Source organism: Arachis stenosperma, chromosome 5 (genome assembly GCF_014773155.1).
Source record: "Arachis stenosperma cultivar V10309 chromosome 5, arast.V10309.gnm1.PFL2, whole genome shotgun sequence".
In the NCBI taxonomy this organism is placed as follows: Eukaryota; Viridiplantae; Streptophyta; class Magnoliopsida; order Fabales; family Fabaceae; genus Arachis; species Arachis stenosperma.
In genome coordinates, this window is record NC_080381.1 from 130,592,334 (window position 1) to 130,610,870 (window position 18,537).

Here is an 18,537-nt window from a genome sequence, read left to right on the forward strand (position 1 = left end):
ATCAGAGCTCATGAATGGCAGAAGTAAATCCATTGGAATCTCTATGGTCTCAATGTGAGCCTCATATTCCCATGGTTCCTCATTGGGGAACTCATTGGAGGCCAGTGGACGTCCATTGAGGTCTTCCTCAGTGGCGTTCACTGCCTCTCCCTCCTCTCCTAGTTTGGCCATGTGGATCATGTTAATGGCCTTGCATTCTCCTTTTGGATTCTCTTCTGTATTGCTTGGAAGAGTACTAGGAGGGAGTTCAGTAACTTTCTTACTCAGCTGACCCACTTGTGCCTCCAAGTTTCTAATGGAGGACCTTGTTTCAGTCATGAAACTTTGAGTGGTTTTGATTAGATCAGAGACCATGGTTGCTAAGTCAGAGTGGCTCTGCTTAGAATTCTCTGTCTGTTGCTGAGAAGATGATGGAAAAGGCTTGCCATTGCTAAACCTGTTTCTTCCACCATTATTGTTGTTGAAACCTTGTTGAGGTCTCTGTTGATCCTTCCATGAGAGATTTGGATGATTTCTCCATGAAGAATTATAGGTGTTTTCATAGGGTTCTCCTATTTAATTCACCTCTTCCATTAAAGGGTTCTCAGGATCATAAGCTTCTTCTTCAGATGAAGCGTCCTTAGTACTGCCTGGTGCAGCTTGCATTCCAGACAGACTTTGAGAAATCAAATTGACTTGCTGAGTCAATATTTTGTTCTGAGCCAATATGGCATTCATAGTATCAATCTCAAGAACTCCTTTCTTCTGATTTGTCCCATTGTTCACAGGATTCCTTTTAGAAGTGTACATGAATTGGTTATTTGCAACCATTTCAATGAGTTCTTGAGCTTCTGTAGGCGTCTTCTTCAGATGAAGAGATCCTCCAGCAGAGCTATCCAATGACATCTTGGATAGTTCAGAGAGACCATCATAGAAAATACCTATGATGCTCCATTCATAAAGCATATCAGAGGGACACTTTCTGATCAATTGTTTGTATCTTTCCCAAGCTTCATAGAGGGATTCTCCTTCCTTCTGTCTGAAGGTTTGGACTTCCACTCTAAGCTTACTCAATTTTTGAGGTGGAAAGAACTTTGCCAAGAAGGCATTGACTAGCTTTTCCCAAGAGTTCAGGCTTTCTTTAGGTTGTGAGTCCAACCATATCCTAGCTCTGTCTCTTACAGCAAAAGGGAATAGCATAAGTCTGTAGACCTCAGGGTCAACCCCATTAGTCTTGACAGTGTCACAGATTTGCAAGAACTCAGCTAAAAACTGATGAGGATCTTCCAATGAAAGTCCATGGAATTTGCAATTCTGTTGCATTAGAGAAACTAATTGAGGCTTAAGCTCAAAGTTGTTTGCTCCAATGGCAGGGATAGAGATGCTTCTCCCATAAAAGTTGGGAGTAGGTGCAGTAAAGTCACCCAGCACCTTCCTTGCATTGTTGGCATTGTTGTTGTTTTCGGCTGCCATGGGTTCTTCTTCTTTGAAGATTTCTGTTAGGTCCTCTACAGAGAGTTGTGCCTTAGCTTCTCTTAGCTTTCGCTTCAAGGTCCTTTCAGGTTCAGGATCAGCCTCAACAAGAATGCTTTTGTCTTTGCTCCTGCTCATATGAAAGAGAAGAGAACAAGAAAATATGGAATCCTCTATGTCACAGTATAGAGATTCCTTGAGGTGTCAGAGGAAAAGAAAAATAGAAGGAAAAAGTAGAAGAATTTGAACTTATCAAGAAAGATGGAGTTCGAATTGTGCATTAAGGAGGAGCGTTAGTCCATAAATAGAAGGATGTGAGAAGAGGGGAAGAAATTTTCGAAAATTAAGTAAAAGATTTTTAATAAACATTTTGAAAAAAAAAACAAATTGATTTTCGAAAACCAAGAGTGGAAAAGAAACAGGTGATTTTTGAAAAAGATTTTGAAATTAGAAATCAAAAAGATATGATTGAAAACTATTTTGAAAAAGATGTGATTTAAAAGATATGATTGAAAAGTTATGGTTTTAAAAAGATATGATTGAAAAGATATGATTTGAAAAACAATTTAAAAAGATTTGATTTTAAAAATTAATGACTTGACTAACAAGAAAAGATATGATTCAAACATTAAACCTTTCTCAACAGAAAAGGCAACATACTTGAAATGTTGAATCAAATCATTAATTGATAGCAAGTATTTTTGAAAATGGAAAGAAATTGATTTTGAAAAAGATTCGATTGAAAAGATATGATTTGAAAAAGATTTAATTTTGAAAAATTTTGAAAACTTGAAAAAATTTGATTTGAAAACAAAATCTTCCCTCTTGTGCCATCCTGGCGTTAAACGCCCAGAATGGTGCACATTCTGGCGTTTAACGCCCAAAGCACTACCCTTTTGGGCGTTAAACGCCCATCCAAGCACCCTGGCTGGCGTTTAAACGCCAGTTTGCCTTCCTCACTGGGCATTTTGAACGCCCAGCTTTTTCTGTGTAATTCCTCTGCTGAATGTTCTGAATCTTCAATTCTCTGTATTATTGACTTGAAAAGACACAAATTAAATTTTTTTTGGATTTTTGATAATAAAGAAAAATCAAAATGCAACTAAAATCAAATAAAAATGCATGCAAGACACCAAACTTAGCAGTTTGTATACTACTGACACTAACAAAATGAGAATGCATATGAGAAAACACTCAAGTCAAGAGAATTCAAAGATCAGAGCAAGGAAATCATCAAGAACATCTTGAAGATTAATGAAGACACATGCATGAATTCAAAAAATGCAAGAAGAACAGAAACATGCAATTGACACCAAACTTAAAATGAGACACTAGACTCAACAAGAAACATGCAATATTTTTGGTTTTTATGATTTTGTAATTTTTTTTGGATTTTTCGAAAATTAAGTGGAAAAGAAAATAAAGGTATCAAAATTCTTAATGAGAATTCCAAGAATCATGCAATGTTAGTCTAAAGCTTCAGTCTAAAGGAATTAGACATGGCTAGCCAAGCTTCAGCAGGACATTACATTCAAGAGTTAAATTGATGAAAATCAATCAGCTTTGGTGATGATAAGAACATCACCTTGAAACACTAGAATTCAGTCTTAAGAACTCTGAAGATAAAAACCTAATCTAAGCAACAAGATGAACCGTCAGTTGTCCATACTCGAAACAATCCCCGGCAACGGCGCCAAAAACTTGGTGCATGAAATTGTGATCATCAATGGCGCCATCAACATGGTACGCACAATTGCAATCTCAACTCTTTATCACAACCTCGCACAACTAACCAGCAAGTGCACTGGGTCGTCCAAGTAATAAACCTTACGCGAGTAAGGGTCGATCCCACGGAGATTGTTGGTATGAAGCAAGCTATGGTCACCTTGTAAATCTCAGTCAGGCAGATTCAAATGGTTATGGATGATATATGAATAAAGCATAAAGATAGAGATAGAGATACTTATGTAATTCATTGGTGAGAACTTCAGATAAGCGAATGGAGATGCTTTGTCCCTTCTGTCTCTCTACTTTCCTACTGTCTTCATCCAATCCTTCTTACTCCTTTCCATGGCAACCTGTATGTTGGGCATCACCGTTGTCAGTGGCTACAGTCCCGTCCTCTCAGTGAAAATGTTCAACGCACCCTGTCACGGCACGGCTAATCATCTGTCGGTTCTCAATCAGGTTGGAATAGAATCCATTGATTCTTTTGCGTCTATCACTAACGCCCAGCCTTCAGGAATTTGAAGCTCGTCACAGTCATTCAATCATTGAATCCTACTCAGAATACCACAGATAAGGTTTAGACCTTCCGGATTCTCTTGAATGCCGCCATCAATTCTAGCTTATACCACGAAGATTCCGATTAAGGAATCCAAGAGATAAACATTCAAGCCTTGTTTGCTTGTAGAACGGGAGTGGTTGTCAGGCACGCGTTCATAAGTGAGAATGATGATGAGCGTCACATAATCATCACATTCATCAAGTTCTTGAGTGCGAATGAATATCTTGGAATAAGAACAAGCTGAATTGAATAGAAGAACAATAGTAATTGCATTAATACTCGAGGTACAGCAGAGCTCCACACCTTAATCTATGGTGTGTAGAAACTCCACCATTGAAAATACATAAGAACAAGGTTCAGGCATGGCCGTGAGGCCAGCCCCCAAAACATGATCAAAAGACTCAAAATGATCAAGGATCAAAAGATTCAAAGATCTAAAGATGAAAATACAATAGCAAAAGGTCCTATTTATAGAGAACTAGTAGCCTAGGGTTTACAGAAATGAGTAAATGACATAAAAATCCACTTCCAGGCCCACTTGGTGTGTGCTTGAGCTGAGCATTGAAGCATTTTCGTGTAGAGAATTTTCTTGGAGTTAAATGCCAGCTTTTGTGCCAGTTTGGGCGTTTAACTCCCATTCTTGTGCCAGTTCCAGCGTTTAACGCCGGGCATTCTTGAGCTGATTTGGAACGCCAGTTTGGGCCATCAAATCTCGGGCAAAGTATAGACTATTATACATTGCTGGAAAGCCCAGGATGTCTACTTTCCAACGCCGTTGAGAGCGCGCCAATTGGGCTTCTGTAGCTCCAGAAAATCCACTTCGAGTGCAGGGAGGTCAGAATCCAACAGCTTCTGCAGTCCTTTTCAGTCTCTGAATCAGATTTTTGCTCAAATCCCTTAATTTCAGCCAGAAAATACCTGAAATCACAGAAAAACACACAAACTCATAGTAAAGTCCAGAAAAATGATTTTTAACTAAAAACTAATAAAAATATACTAAAAACTAACTAAAACATACTAGAAACACACTAAAAACAATGCCAAAAAGCGTACAAATTATCCGCTCATCAAAGATCAAGCTGAAAAGGTAATTTATCGCATCCTAACAAATGATGAACTTCATCAAATGATTGATGATTTAACTAGTCATGTTAAAAAAATTTTGGATAAATGCCATGAATATGAGCCTAAAAATGATTTTTTAAAAGCAGAAAATAAACACGTGAGAGAAGCCGAAAATAGAGTTGATTTAGTGGAAGAATATAAACAACTTAAATATGAAAATGAAACTTTAAAAGGGAATCATTCAGTTATTTCTTTAATGGATAGAATTGAAGAAAATGAAAGGTTGCACAAAATGATTAGAGGTTTAAATCAAGACATAGCTAACATTTTACAAAGTTCCAGTAACTTAGACATATTACTAGCTAGTCAAAGATCTTTGTTTAAAAAATATGGATTTGGGTATTTTGATAAACATGAAACTATTTTTACAAAATCAAGTGTTAAAAATGAAGTCTTAACTTCTAAAAATAAAAAATTTCAAACCTCATATCACTTTGAAAAATCAGCAAAGAAGAATCATGATCAAACATAGAAGAAACATGGACATTCTTCTCATCAATATTTTATTTTTGAAAGAAAAGTTGGGAATAAAGTGTACAAGATTGTTAGAGATTTCAATTCTCTTGAGCAACCAAGATGGTTTAACATCAAAGGATCCAAATTAAATTAGTTATCTAAGGTCACCTAAAATATTATGTAGATTTGCCTTTGATGCGGGCCAAACATCGATCGAGAATTTCTCAATAGAATTTCGTTGCAAGTATAGTTCTAAACCAACAAATGACCTGTGTCAGAGTTTAGTTTGTTGTTGTCATAAATTCAAATCAATAAAAATCGAGAGTTTTAAATTTTGAGTCGTCTCTCGAAGAAATTGCAATGAGGTGCACGTATCATTGGATATGAGGGAAAAGAGGTTTGAAAGCAAAGGACAAGAAAATAAAGAGCAAACAAGGAATTTAAATGCTAAAAGACCTCTTGACAAGGGTTAGTCAAAATTTTCTATCCAAGTCATTGACCACAAACATGACAATTAAAAAGAAGTTAATCCCACTTATTGATCTTAATCCACAAATCCTAGCCAACTCACTAATTAGCTTAGTAAAAGACTAGCGTCAGTGGAAACAAAATCAACTAACAACCCTAAATCACCAATCAATATTGGATATCAATGATTCAAGGTCACCTAAGTCTTCAATTCCAAGCCAAGAGTGCAAAATTTACTCTAAAACTAGAAAAGGCATTTTGTCAAACACTTGGAAGATATAAAATAAAAATATAGTAAATTACAAGAATAATAAAATCTATGACTACCAATTATAAGAAAATAATAATAACAATTTAATTAAGCAACAAAAAACATTAAAAGACATCAATTGCATTAAGAAAATTAAAGTTAACAATTATTCATAAACTAAAATTGATAAAATAAAGAAACTAACAAACAAAACTAAACAAACTAAGATGCTAGAAAATTAAATGTAAAGAAAACTAAATTAAAATAAGATTAAATGCTATAACTAAAAAGAAATTAAACTAAAAATCCTAAATTTCTAGAGAGAAGTTGGAGCTTCTCTCTCTCTAGGAATTCTACCTAAAGCATGGTTCTACACTATTACTATGACTACTTTCCTCATTCCCCTTGAATCTTGCCTCTATATGCATCAGAAATGAGTTGCATTGGGACAAAATTTGATTTGAAATTGCGAGCCACGTGTTTACTTAAGTAAATCACGTGCCGCTACTATGTGTACGCACAAGCCATGTGTATACACAAATTCTAGGTAATGCGTACGCATACCATGAAAATCTCCAATATTCATTTCCTCGTGAATTTTCCACTTTTGCATGCTTTTTCTTTATTTTTTCAAGTCATCCTTGCCTTCTAAATCTTGAATTACTCAAACAAACAAATCAAGACATCGAAAGGAAGACATGTGAATTAAATTTGACAATTTTCAAGCATAAAAAGTATATTTTTCACAATTATATTCAATTAGGAGAAATTCACAAAATTATGCATTCTAAATGAATAAATGCAAGATAAGTTGATAAACTCCACGTTTTTCTATCCAAAAATATCATAAAATATGAATTTATCAACCTCCCCACACTTAAACAATAGCATGTTCTCGTGTTAAATATCAAGAAGGACAAGATCAAAGGATCTCCGTTTATTAAAAATAAACTATGTATATTTATTCTATCTATTCTATATATTTATCTACTTATGTCTATTTGTATTTACTCGGTCAAAACAATTCAATTTCTAAAAAAACATATAAATTTAAAGGGCTTAAATAATGTAGCAATCAATGCGATTCCCATAAATTCATTTGAGCTCCAAAAGATTGTAACAACTTGAAAGATAATAAATAATAAAAGGTAGAAATATAGAATTGAGTGATTAATCCCTTACCGAATGTGTATATTCTCTAATTGCTTAAGTATATCGGGTTGATTCACTCAATTCTCTTCTAATCTTGCTTTTAAAGACTTGTTTTTTTTTCTAGAAATCAATAATTATTCAATGTATGCATAAAAGTATCATGAGGACTTTTCTAAGGATTGTAATGGGGTTAGGATAAAGGTAGGATTGTATTTGACTAAGTGGAGTTATAATTGAATCTTTGATTAGCTTAAACTTTCACCTAACCTACAACAACCTATTCAATTCTAATGCAAACTTAACTACCCATTATTCGCTTCACACATACTCATGCATTCTTTTCAATTCATATCACATATGCATTTAGTTTTCATACTTTCTTTTTTGGAGTAATATTTGTCCCCTTTTTATTGTTTTCTCATTTATTTTTTTCTTATTCTTTTTCTTTTTCTCTTTTTTTTTTCAAACTTTTTTTCTTTTTAATAACATAATATATAAAAAAAATTTATATATATGGTTCAACATTCAATGCATGAGTATGTACCAAATTTCCAAAATTTTAACAAAAATATAAAATACCCATTTTTCTCTCTACCGATGTCCTTAAATTCTATTTTTTCACACTTAGATGATGCACACTCTCATTAGCCTAAGTCAATCACAAAGATCCATATTAAGGATATTTATTATTTTTTGCTTAGAGTTAATGATGTGCTAAAAGTAAGAACAAAAAAGGATTAAATAGGCTCAACATTAACTAACAATGGTAGATAAAAGGATAAGATCATTTGGGTATAAAGAATCAAACAAGTCAAATATTACAATTATAGAGAGAAAATAACACACAAAAGAATGAAATAATAGTTAATGTAATGCAACCACACATTAAAGCTCAAATCTCACTTGGTTGTGAGTTCTAGCTCTCATCTATGTTCTACAAACAAGTTCAATAAAAAAAAATTTGAACTCGAATCAATGGATGCCCTATATATGCAAAAATTATCTTGAAAATTAATTATTTTGACTAAGTTTATTATATGAAAATTAATTATGTATGTATGTACGATGCGATTGGATGAAAAATCAAAATCTCAGGTTCTTTTCCTATTTTCTATTGATCCAAATCATCATATGCATATTGAAAAGTAAACCAGGTCTAATTATCACATTATCTAATCACAAATAAAATCTAAAGATATATACAAATCATATTAAAAAAAGAAAAATATGCAAAATTAGAATAAGTATCTAAGTTATGTACAAACCAAAATAAAAATTGCAATAAATTAAAAATACTCAAAGTATCAAAATACTAGCAAATAACCAAAAAGTATAATAAAATTCAAAATAAAAGTGTTTTGAAAAAAAAAAAATTTTCACCCAACAGCCGATCTGGTCGTTCGATCTCCCCATACTTAAAAATATGCACGGTCCTCCGTGGAAGCAAAATAAAGCTAGAGCTCTACTCGTCTCCACCTTTAGTTAGTGGATCCTGCTTCTCCTCCGAGAGGGTCACTAATGTGTCAGGCTCCTCTGGTGGTAGGTCACTACAGCTAGAAACCCCTCTTCAAGTACTTATAACGTCACTTGTTGTGATGCTCCATCTGATCAATCTTCTAGAATAGCTTGAAGACAATGTTGTGGGTTGGCTGTGATGCTGCTGGTGGTGGTGCTGTTGAAGAGGTGCCAGCCTCAGAAGTGGATGCTTGGTTGTGCCCTCTGCACCTAATAAATGGCTGGGACTTGTACCAGTTACCAAGAGGTATGATCTTTTTGCTTCCGACAACTGTAGGTCTCTCATTAGTGTCCTCCCATACAACCTCAGTCCTCAAAGCTAATTGAGTGATCAATCAAGAAAAAGTGAGATTTCTAATATAGTAAGTCCGACCCATGTACTTCCTTATGAGTCTTGGAAGATACAATTATTTACCCTCCAAAACACACCAGATAAGACTCAGGCATGTTGTCTTGGCCTTTTCCTTTCTCTTTATGTTAGTCATCCTATAAAAGAGCAAAGGAAGTGGGTATGAGAGATGTAATTACAAGACAATGAAATAGAGATTATACAAGCAAGCATCAAGTAGCATAAGACTCAGACGAATAACCAAGTAATTGTGAAGTGGAAGGAGGAAAGAGAATTAATTAGATGTGTGAGTGAAATTATGAAACAAAGTCAACCAGAAATCACACTCCAATCAATAACATCAATCACAGTTAGTTGTATTGTCTATTTAACTAAAAAGTATGAAAACATGGTTGCTATGTACTTAGGAAAAGAAAATAGGTTAGTTAAAAAAGAGTTTGTTGTCATGTAACATAGCAAACGTTGGCCCTTAGAACTTGAAAATTTTTCAGAAAGAAAAAAAATAAAAAATAGACTAGCTCACAATCTAACTTCACAAATCATACATTATGCCAAAATAAATTATTTAAAGTATGTGTAGCACACATAGTTAAGAAAATAAGAGTCAACATATCATCAAGGTATAAGCATAAGCAATTGATGTAAGAAACAATAAAAAAATGTTCAACAAAGCGATCATAGCAAGTTCAAACACCAATATATTTTCCAACACTAAAATCACAAGATTGATATACAAATTGAAAAGTTAACGCCTAATGTAACCCAAACCAAATAAGCATAAAAAAGTGAATTATTCAAAAGGATTACATAGGTTAAGAGTGTGTCAATCTTGCGAAATTAGGAAAAAAGGCCTCAATCAGGCAAAATGCACAAGTTTTTGTCATGTTAGAAACTTAAAGTAGTCACTTCAATACATTTAGGTAAAATTCTAGGAAAACAAGCATTGAAGCAAGAAATTGACCAAAAATTTTCATTAAAAAGCTTTTGAGGCAATTTGACAACTATTTGGTATGAAAGGTCATATCAACACAGAATATCGTCAATAAGGATCATACAACACCAATTCACAAAATGCAGGCCAATGAAACAAAAGCAGCAGGATATCTCAGCATAACAGCAATAAAACAATAAATCACCACACAATCAAATACTTTCCAAATAATCTCAGCAGCAATCAATTATTAACAAAAGAATCACACAATCAAACAATTATCTACATGAACTCAGTAGCAATTCAGCCCTTAATTCATAGAAAATCAAACAAACAGATTCAAATAAGTAAAGCAGCAAATTTAAAATAACAGCAAGAAAACATGAATCCATCATCAACCATCAGACTCAAAATAGCCCAAACATATTACAGCAACAATCAGAAACTAGTGAACTAACTAAACTATCCTATCTAACCTAATAACCTACAACCAACTACAGTAAACTAATCTAACTAAGCTAATAATGACAAATCAAATTAACATAACAAAATTAATTTGAATGAACTGAATATAAAAGAAAAAGGAAATGAATCGAAAGCCTGGAACTGGGCAAGTTGAATAGGACAGAGGAAAAGGGACATGTGATATTACAGCAGCACTGTGGACAGCTGCTAGAAGGTTCTAGCGGTAGCAAGCTCGCCAGAAAGTAGAGGGCACGGAGGTTGTAGTTGCTGGAACAGGGGTGAAGAATTAGAAAAGAAGAAAAGAGAGAAGGAAGGAGGGTGGTTGTGTCGGTAGTGAGAATGGTGGTCGCCAGAGTGGTGGTTAAAGATGGTCATTGAGGTTGGAGTGTGGTGTGGTGGTCGGGTATAGAAGAACGAAGAAGAGGAAAAGCTGAACTATTAGGACGTGCGAATCAAGGCATTCGCATAAGGGGTATCATTTTTGAATGCATGCGTACGCACAATGGGTGCGTACACATGAGTTGATGATGCGTACATATGATCTGTATGTACGAAAACATGATGGTTCAAGAAGGACATCGTGCATACGCACAACCCATGCGTACGCATGACTTGGACCCTTTTTTTAAGGCAACCTAAGCTTAACAAAGACTTTCTAACCTATATTTTGGCATTCTAAAAACAAAATCCAACCCAAAATAAACAAAATAACTAAAAACTCAACAAAAGCTATAAAATTAGAAAATCAAATTAAGAAAAACAAAGCAAACTCTAAATTAACAAGATTTTTAACTCCTAAAACTATTTCAACTATTCAAACATGCAATTCAAAATAAAAAACCACCAAGTGAGGTTAATAACTAAGAGAAATACTTACAAGAATGATAAAAGAGACAGGGTTTGGAAGGTTTTACCATGGTGGGTGTCTCCTACCTATCACTTTTATTTAAAGTCCTTAAGTTGGACATTTGGTGAGTTATTGTCATAGAGGCTTATTCTTGAATTCATCTTTGAACCTCCACCAGTTCTTGGACTTCAAATGATCTCCGAAATTCCCAATTAAGTGCACCAAGATTTCAAAATCATTCAACCAAGTAAAGAGCTCCCAAAATTTTTTATCACCTTGTATTCCGGGATCTCAAACCTTATTTTTGCACTCGTCTTCTTGTTGATACTCATGGTTCTATTCGAGTGACAAGACTTCAGAATTCTCCCTTAAATACCAAAGCTTCTTCCTATATCCATTCAATTGAGCATTGTGCTAACAGTGGAACCCAAACCTTGAGGTTTCAATCTTAGTGAGCCTTGATTTATGTTGCCAACCACTAACCATCTCTCTCTTACTCTTTAATCCACAAAGAGCTCTAAGTTGACCATCTGTTTCTAGCAAACCGTATTCAAGTGGGTTAATAAAGTTAAAGGACAAGATTTTTACCCACGTAAATGATGTGACAGATGGTGGTGAGTGGTGACTTAAGAAGAGAGGCTTTCAACGGCTTTAGCGATGTGATCTCCACTTCCTCTTGCTCCTCTTGGATAACCACCACCTCTTGACAAGCTTCCTCAAATTCTATTTCTTGCTCACCAAATTCTTCTAACTTTTCCTCATTACTCAAGTCATGTCTCGGAGGTTGTGCATGGTTCTTTTAACATTAACTTCACACTTCATAGAGGAAGGTTCAACAATCTCAACAAGATCATTAGTTAGAGCAGAAGTGTCTTCAATCTTAGAATCCATCCCTTGCTCAACTCCTCCTAACTCTTCAACCACTACTTCAAATTCAATGCATTCAATAATCTCCACATGTTGCAATTCACACCTTGGCTCCTCTTCTTTCTCTTGAAGCTCAAAGCTCTCTTCCACACAATGTTCTTTGGTTGAAACTAATTCTTCACATCCATTAACAGGAGTTCTTTGATTGCATAAATGTAGTAAGGCTAACCGGATTAAGGTTTTGGCTAAGGTAGCCATGATAGCGTTGTGACGCTCGATTGATTCTTGCTTTTCCTTTCTTGCCTCACTTTGTTCTTGAAGAAAAGAGTGGAGAGTATCATTCATGGAGGGTTATGGTGGAAATATTGGTTAATTGTGTTGGAGGTAGTCATCATATATGGGAGGTAGTTCATAAGAGTGGGAATATTGAGGTGGTATATATGGAGGCGATGCTTCAAGAGGGCCATGAGAGTATTGATGTTGGAATGATGGTGGTTCTAAGTATGGTTCATATGGCTCACATGGTTGTTCTTGAGGCACATAAAGTTGGTGACATGGTGGATATGGATTAGGATCATATGGAGGTGTTTGGTGGTAAAATGGGGTGTGTGAGTATTGTAGTTGAAGGTGATATTGAGGAGGTGGTTCATAGGCACATGGTGGTTGAGGTTCATAACCATAGCAAGGAGACACGCCATATCTATTGGATACGTAAGCATTATGGGTGAATTGTGATAATAGTAGACTGGAGGAAGTGTTGTTACCATAAGAATGTGGCTCCTCCTACGATTGATTTTTTGACCCATAATGTGAATCATCATTGAAATTTCCATTTCCTACAACATAGTTACGACCAAACTCAAAGGCAAAAGGATGAGAATTCATAGAGAAAAGAGAAAATAAAAATAAAAGATAGTAAGAAACAAAGAAAAACACACTCCTAACTACTAGCAAAAACAAGCGAACAACCAAAAAGTAAACTATTCACAATATTAACATATTAATAATAACCAATAACAAGCACACATTGCAATTCCCCGATAACGGCACCAAAAACTTTATGCGAACCAAATGTTGGTCTAGAATTTCTCAATAGAATTTTGTCGCAAGTATAGTTCCAAACCAACAAATGACCCGTATCATAGTTTAGTTGTTGTCACAAATTCAAATCAATAAAAACTGGGAGTTTTAAATCTCGGGTTGTCTCTTAAAGGAATTACAATAAGGTGCACGTATCATTGGCTGTGAGGGAAAAGGGGTTCGAAAGCAAAGGACAAGAAATTAAATGACAAAAAAAAATAAAGAGCAAACAAGGAATTTAAATGCTAAAAGATCTATTGGCAAGGGTTGAGAGTCAAGATTTCCTATCCAAGTTATTGACCACAAACATGAAAATTAAGAAGAGTTAATCCCACTTCGTCATCCCCTAAACATCAGGAGAAAGTCAAATAGGCATAATTGATCTTAATATTCAAGTTCTAGCCAATTCAATAATTAACTTAGTAAAAGACTAGCATTAGTGGAAACAAAATTAACTAGCAACCCTAAACACTAATCAATATTGGACATCAATGACTCAAGGTCACCTAAGTCCTCAATTCTAGCCAAGAGTGCAAAATCTACTCTAAAACTAGAAAAGGCATTTTGCCAAACACTTGGAAGGCATAAAATAAAAATATGGTAAATTGCAAGAATAATAAAATCTATGACTACCAATTGTAAGAAAATAATAATAACAATTCAATTAAGCAACAATAAATATGAAAAGACATCAATTGCATTAAAAAAAATTAAAGTTAACAATTGTTCGTAAACTAAAATTGACAAAATAAAGAAACTAACAAATAAAACTAAACAAACTAAGATGCTAGAACAATAAAAAGTAAAGGAAACTAAATTAAAACAAAATTAAATCCAAAAACTAAGAAGAAATCAAACTAAATTTTAAATTCCTAGAGAGAAGTTGGAGCTTCTCTCTCCAGAAATTCTACCTAAAGCATAGTTCTATACTACTACTATGACTACTTTCCTCATCCTTCTTGAGTCTTGCCTCCATATGCATTAGAAATAAGTTGGATTAGGCCAAAATTGGGCTTGAAATCGCGAGCCACGTGTTTACTTAAGTAAATCACGTGCCTCCACTCGTGCGTAGGCACAAGCCATGCGTATGCACAAATTCCTGGTGATGCGTACGCACAAGGCATGCGTACGTATGTAACACCCCAACTTTTGACACGTCATCACCAATGTCAAACATTGGGGTGTTACAAGTTGGTATCAGAGCAGTCCGTTCTATGAGCCTTGGGATGGACTGACTATGCTTCCTCACATACTCTGAATCTTTTTATGCCATGCAGTTAGGATATTTTGTATTATATTCTGCATGAAGGTCTGTGAACATCCATTATAGTAAGATTAATACTTGATTTTGATATATTAAGACTTATCACCTTAATATTGATTATTGATATTGATAGGACTCAAATGGCTGCGAATAGGCAAAGACGCCCTCGACTGGAGGGAACAAGTGAGGGAACTATCCTCGATGCAACGACTATTCTTGAATCTGTAAATGCCATGGCTACTGTTGTACGCGATTTAGTAGTTGCTACTAACTGAGTAGCTGAACATCTTAACTGCCACAATGGGACTGAAAGTTGCCATGGAACAAGACATGGAAACGGGAATGGCGACGAAGGTGAAGATGGATTATGCAATGATAACCGGCCAATGACTTTAGCCTCTTTCTTGAAAATCAATCCGCCGTAGTTTAATGGAAACACTAGTGCTATATAAGCTGACGTAGGGATGGCAATGGGTCCCCATGGAGGCTGGGACATGCCCCCCGTCTCCTGTCCCCGCCACCCAGAATCCGTCCCCGTCTCTGCCCCGTCCCCGCGACGAGTAACGGGGACCCCGTATCTGCCGAGGATCGGGGTCTCCTCGGATATCCACGAATTTTTAAAAAAATTCAAAAACATTCAAAAAATAGCAAAATTGAAAAATAAAAGATACATAATGGTCAGTATTGTATTCCAATTCCTAATTTTCCAGTAAGAATTCAAACCCCAAACCCTAAATTCAATTTCACAGCAACAAAATCAATCTCTAAATCCAAATTTACCAGTTAATAGAATTCAAACCCTAATCCTAAATCCAATTTCACATTAATAGAATTTAAACCATAGCAATTTCATTAATTAAAAATCAAAATAAACATTAAAACGGCAAAGTAGAGACGGACTAGAGGCGAAGCTTCGAGCAGGAAGCAGTGAGCGATGCAGTGAGAGGAGGTAGGTAAGCAGAAGCGGCTCTCCTCTGACGGCGAAGAAGGACGATCTTTTCTGGACAGGGACGAAGGCGGATCTCGCTCCTATGACGGTGACGACGAAGACAACTCTCCTCTGGACGGTGACGAAAACTGTGACGGTTTTCCTCAGGCACGCAGCGCGAAGACGGCTCTCCTCTCCTCTCACATGGCTGGTAATGTCAGATTTGAAGAAGATGATGATGGCAGAGGCATGGCTAGAGCAGTTTCATCTTTGCGGAGTAAAGGCAACACAGGTGCAGGCAGCGCCAACACTGTGAGAACCAAGCACGGAGCGACACCGGCAAGGGTGGAAGGAAGAGGAAGAGGGTGAGATGGTGCACGAAATTGTGATCACTACAACTTCGCACAACTAACCAGCAAGTGCACTGGGTCGTCCAAGTAATACCTTACGCGAGTAAGGGTCGATCCCACGGAGATTGGTGGTATGAAGCAAGCTATGGTCATCTTGTAAATCTTAGTCAGGCAGACTCAAATGTATAATGGTGATGAACGAAAACAACATGAAAGTAAAGATAGAGATACTTATGTATATCATTGGTGTAAGAGCTTCAGACAAGTGTATGAAGATGCCTTCCCTTCCGTCTCTCTGCTTTCCTACTGCCTTCATCCAATCCTTCTTACTCCTTTCCATGGCAAGCTCGTGTAGGGTCTCACTGTTGTCAGCAGCTACCTCCCATCCGCGCAGTGAAAGCTAATGCAAAGCACTCTGTCACAGTGCCGCCAATCACCGGTTTGGTTCCCTCCCCTACCGGAATAGAATCACTCTTTTGCGTCTGTCACTAACGCCCAGTAGGTTACAGGTTTGAAGCACGTCACAGTCATTCAGTCATTGAATCCTACTCAGAATACCACAGACAAGGTTTAGACCTTCCGGATTCTCTTGAATGCTGCCATCAGGTCCTGCCTATACCACGAAGATTCCGAAGAATCCAAGAGACATTCACCAAGCCTCAGATGCTTGTAGAACAAGAATGGTTGTCAGTCACCTTGTTCATGGGTGAGAATGGTGATGGGCGTCAATCATCACCTTCATCATGTTGAAGAACAAGTGATATCTTGGATAAAGAACAAGTGGAATTTGAATGGAAGAACAATAGTAATTGCATTAATACTCGAGGTACAGCAGAGCTCCACACCCTTAATCTATGGTGTGTAGAAACTCCACCGTTGAAAATACATAAGCATAAGGTCTAGGCATGGCCGAATGGCCAGCCTCCCAAAGGTGATCAGAGGATCAAAAACAATCCAAAGATAGATACCCAGATGAAAATACAATAGTAAAAGGTCCTACTTATAGAAAACTAGTAGCCTAGGGTGTACAAAGATGAGTAAATGACATAAAAATCCACTTCCGGGCCCACTTGGTGTGTGCTTGGGCTGAGCAATGAAGTAATTTTCGTGTAGAGACTCTTCCTGGCGTTTAACTCCAGCTTTTATGCCAGTTTGGGCGTTTAACTCCAACTTTTATTCCTGTTCCGGCGTTTAACGCTGGAATTCCTGAGGCCGGATTGCTTCGCGGGTTTGGGCCCTCAAATCTTGGACAAAGTATGGACTATTATATATTGCTGGAAAGCCCTGGATGTCTACTTTCCAACGCCGTTGAGAGCGCGCCAATTGGGCTTCTGTAGCTCCAGAAAATCCACTTCGAGTGCAGGGAGGTCAGAATCCAACAGCATCTGCAGTCCTTTTGAGTCTCTGAATCAGATTTTTGCTCAGGTCCCTCAATTTCAGCCAGAAAATACCTGAAATCACAGAAAAACACACAAACTCATAGTAAAGTCCAGAAAAGTGAATTTTAATTAAAAACTAATGAAAATATACTAAAAACTAACTAAAAGATACCAAAAACCTACTAAAAACAATGCCAAAAAGCATACAAATTATCCGCTCATCACAACACCAAACTTAAATTGTTGCTTGTCCTCAAGCAACTGAAAATCAAATAAGATAAAAAGAAGAGAATATACTATAGACTCCAAATTATCAATGAAACTTAGCTCCAAATTAGATGAGCGGGACTAGTAGCTTTTTGCCTCCGAACAGTTTTGGCATCTCACTTTATCCTCTGAAGTTCAGAATGATTGGCTTCTTTAGGAACTTAGAATCCAGATAGTGTTATTGATTCTCCTAGTTAAGTATGATGATTCTTGAACACAGCTACTTATTGAGTCTTGGCTGTGGCCCAAAGCACTCTGTCTTCCAGTATTACCACCGGATACATATATGCCACAGACACATAATTGGGTGAACCTTTTCAGATTGTGACTCAGCTTTGCTAAAGTCCCCAATTAGAGGTGTCCAGGGTTCTTAAGCACACTCTTATTGCTTTGGATCATAACTTTATTTCTTTCTTTTTCTTTCTTTTTCTCTTTCTCCCCTTTTTTTTTTTTGTTTTTCTGCTTCTCTTTTTTTTTTTTTTTTTTTTTTGTATTCACTGCTTTTTCTTGCTTCAAGAATCATTTTTATGATTTTTCAGATCCTCAGTAACATGTCTCCTTTTTCATCATTCTTTCAAGAGCCAACAATTTTTAACATTCATGAACAACAAATTCAAAAGACATATGCACTGTTCAAGCATACATTCAGAAAACAAAATTGTTGCCACCACATCAAACTAATTAAGCTAGTTTTAAAGATGAATTTGAAATCCTGTACTTCTTGTTCTTTTGATTAAAAACAGTTTTCATTTAAGAAAGGTGATGGATTCATATTCATAGCTTTAAGGCATAGACACTAAGACACTAATGATCATAAGACATAAACATGGATAAACATAAAGCACTAAAATTCGAAAAACAGAAGAATAAAGAACAAGGAGATTAAAGAACGGGTCCACCTTAGTGATGGCGGCTCTTTCTTCTTCTTGAAGATCCTATGGAGTGCTTGAGCTCCTCAATGTCTCTTCCTTGTCTTTGTTGCTCCTCTTTCATGATCCTTTGATCTTCTCCAATTTCATGGAGGAGGATGGCATGTTCTTGGTGCTCCACCCTTAGTTGTCCCATGTTGGAACTTAATTCTTCTAGGGAGGTGTTCAGTTGCTCC

General features: G+C 36.2%; 1 non-coding gene across 1 annotated transcript; it reads left to right on the forward strand.

The window, feature by feature from the left end:
* Positions 1-939: 939 nt before the first annotated feature.
* On the forward strand, positions 940-1,047 carry LOC130984173 (small nucleolar RNA R71). Its single transcript, XR_009088123.1, has one exon. It is a non-coding gene; the product is annotated as a small nucleolar RNA R71 (small nucleolar RNA).
* The last annotated feature ends 17,490 nt before the right edge of the window (positions 1,048-18,537 follow it).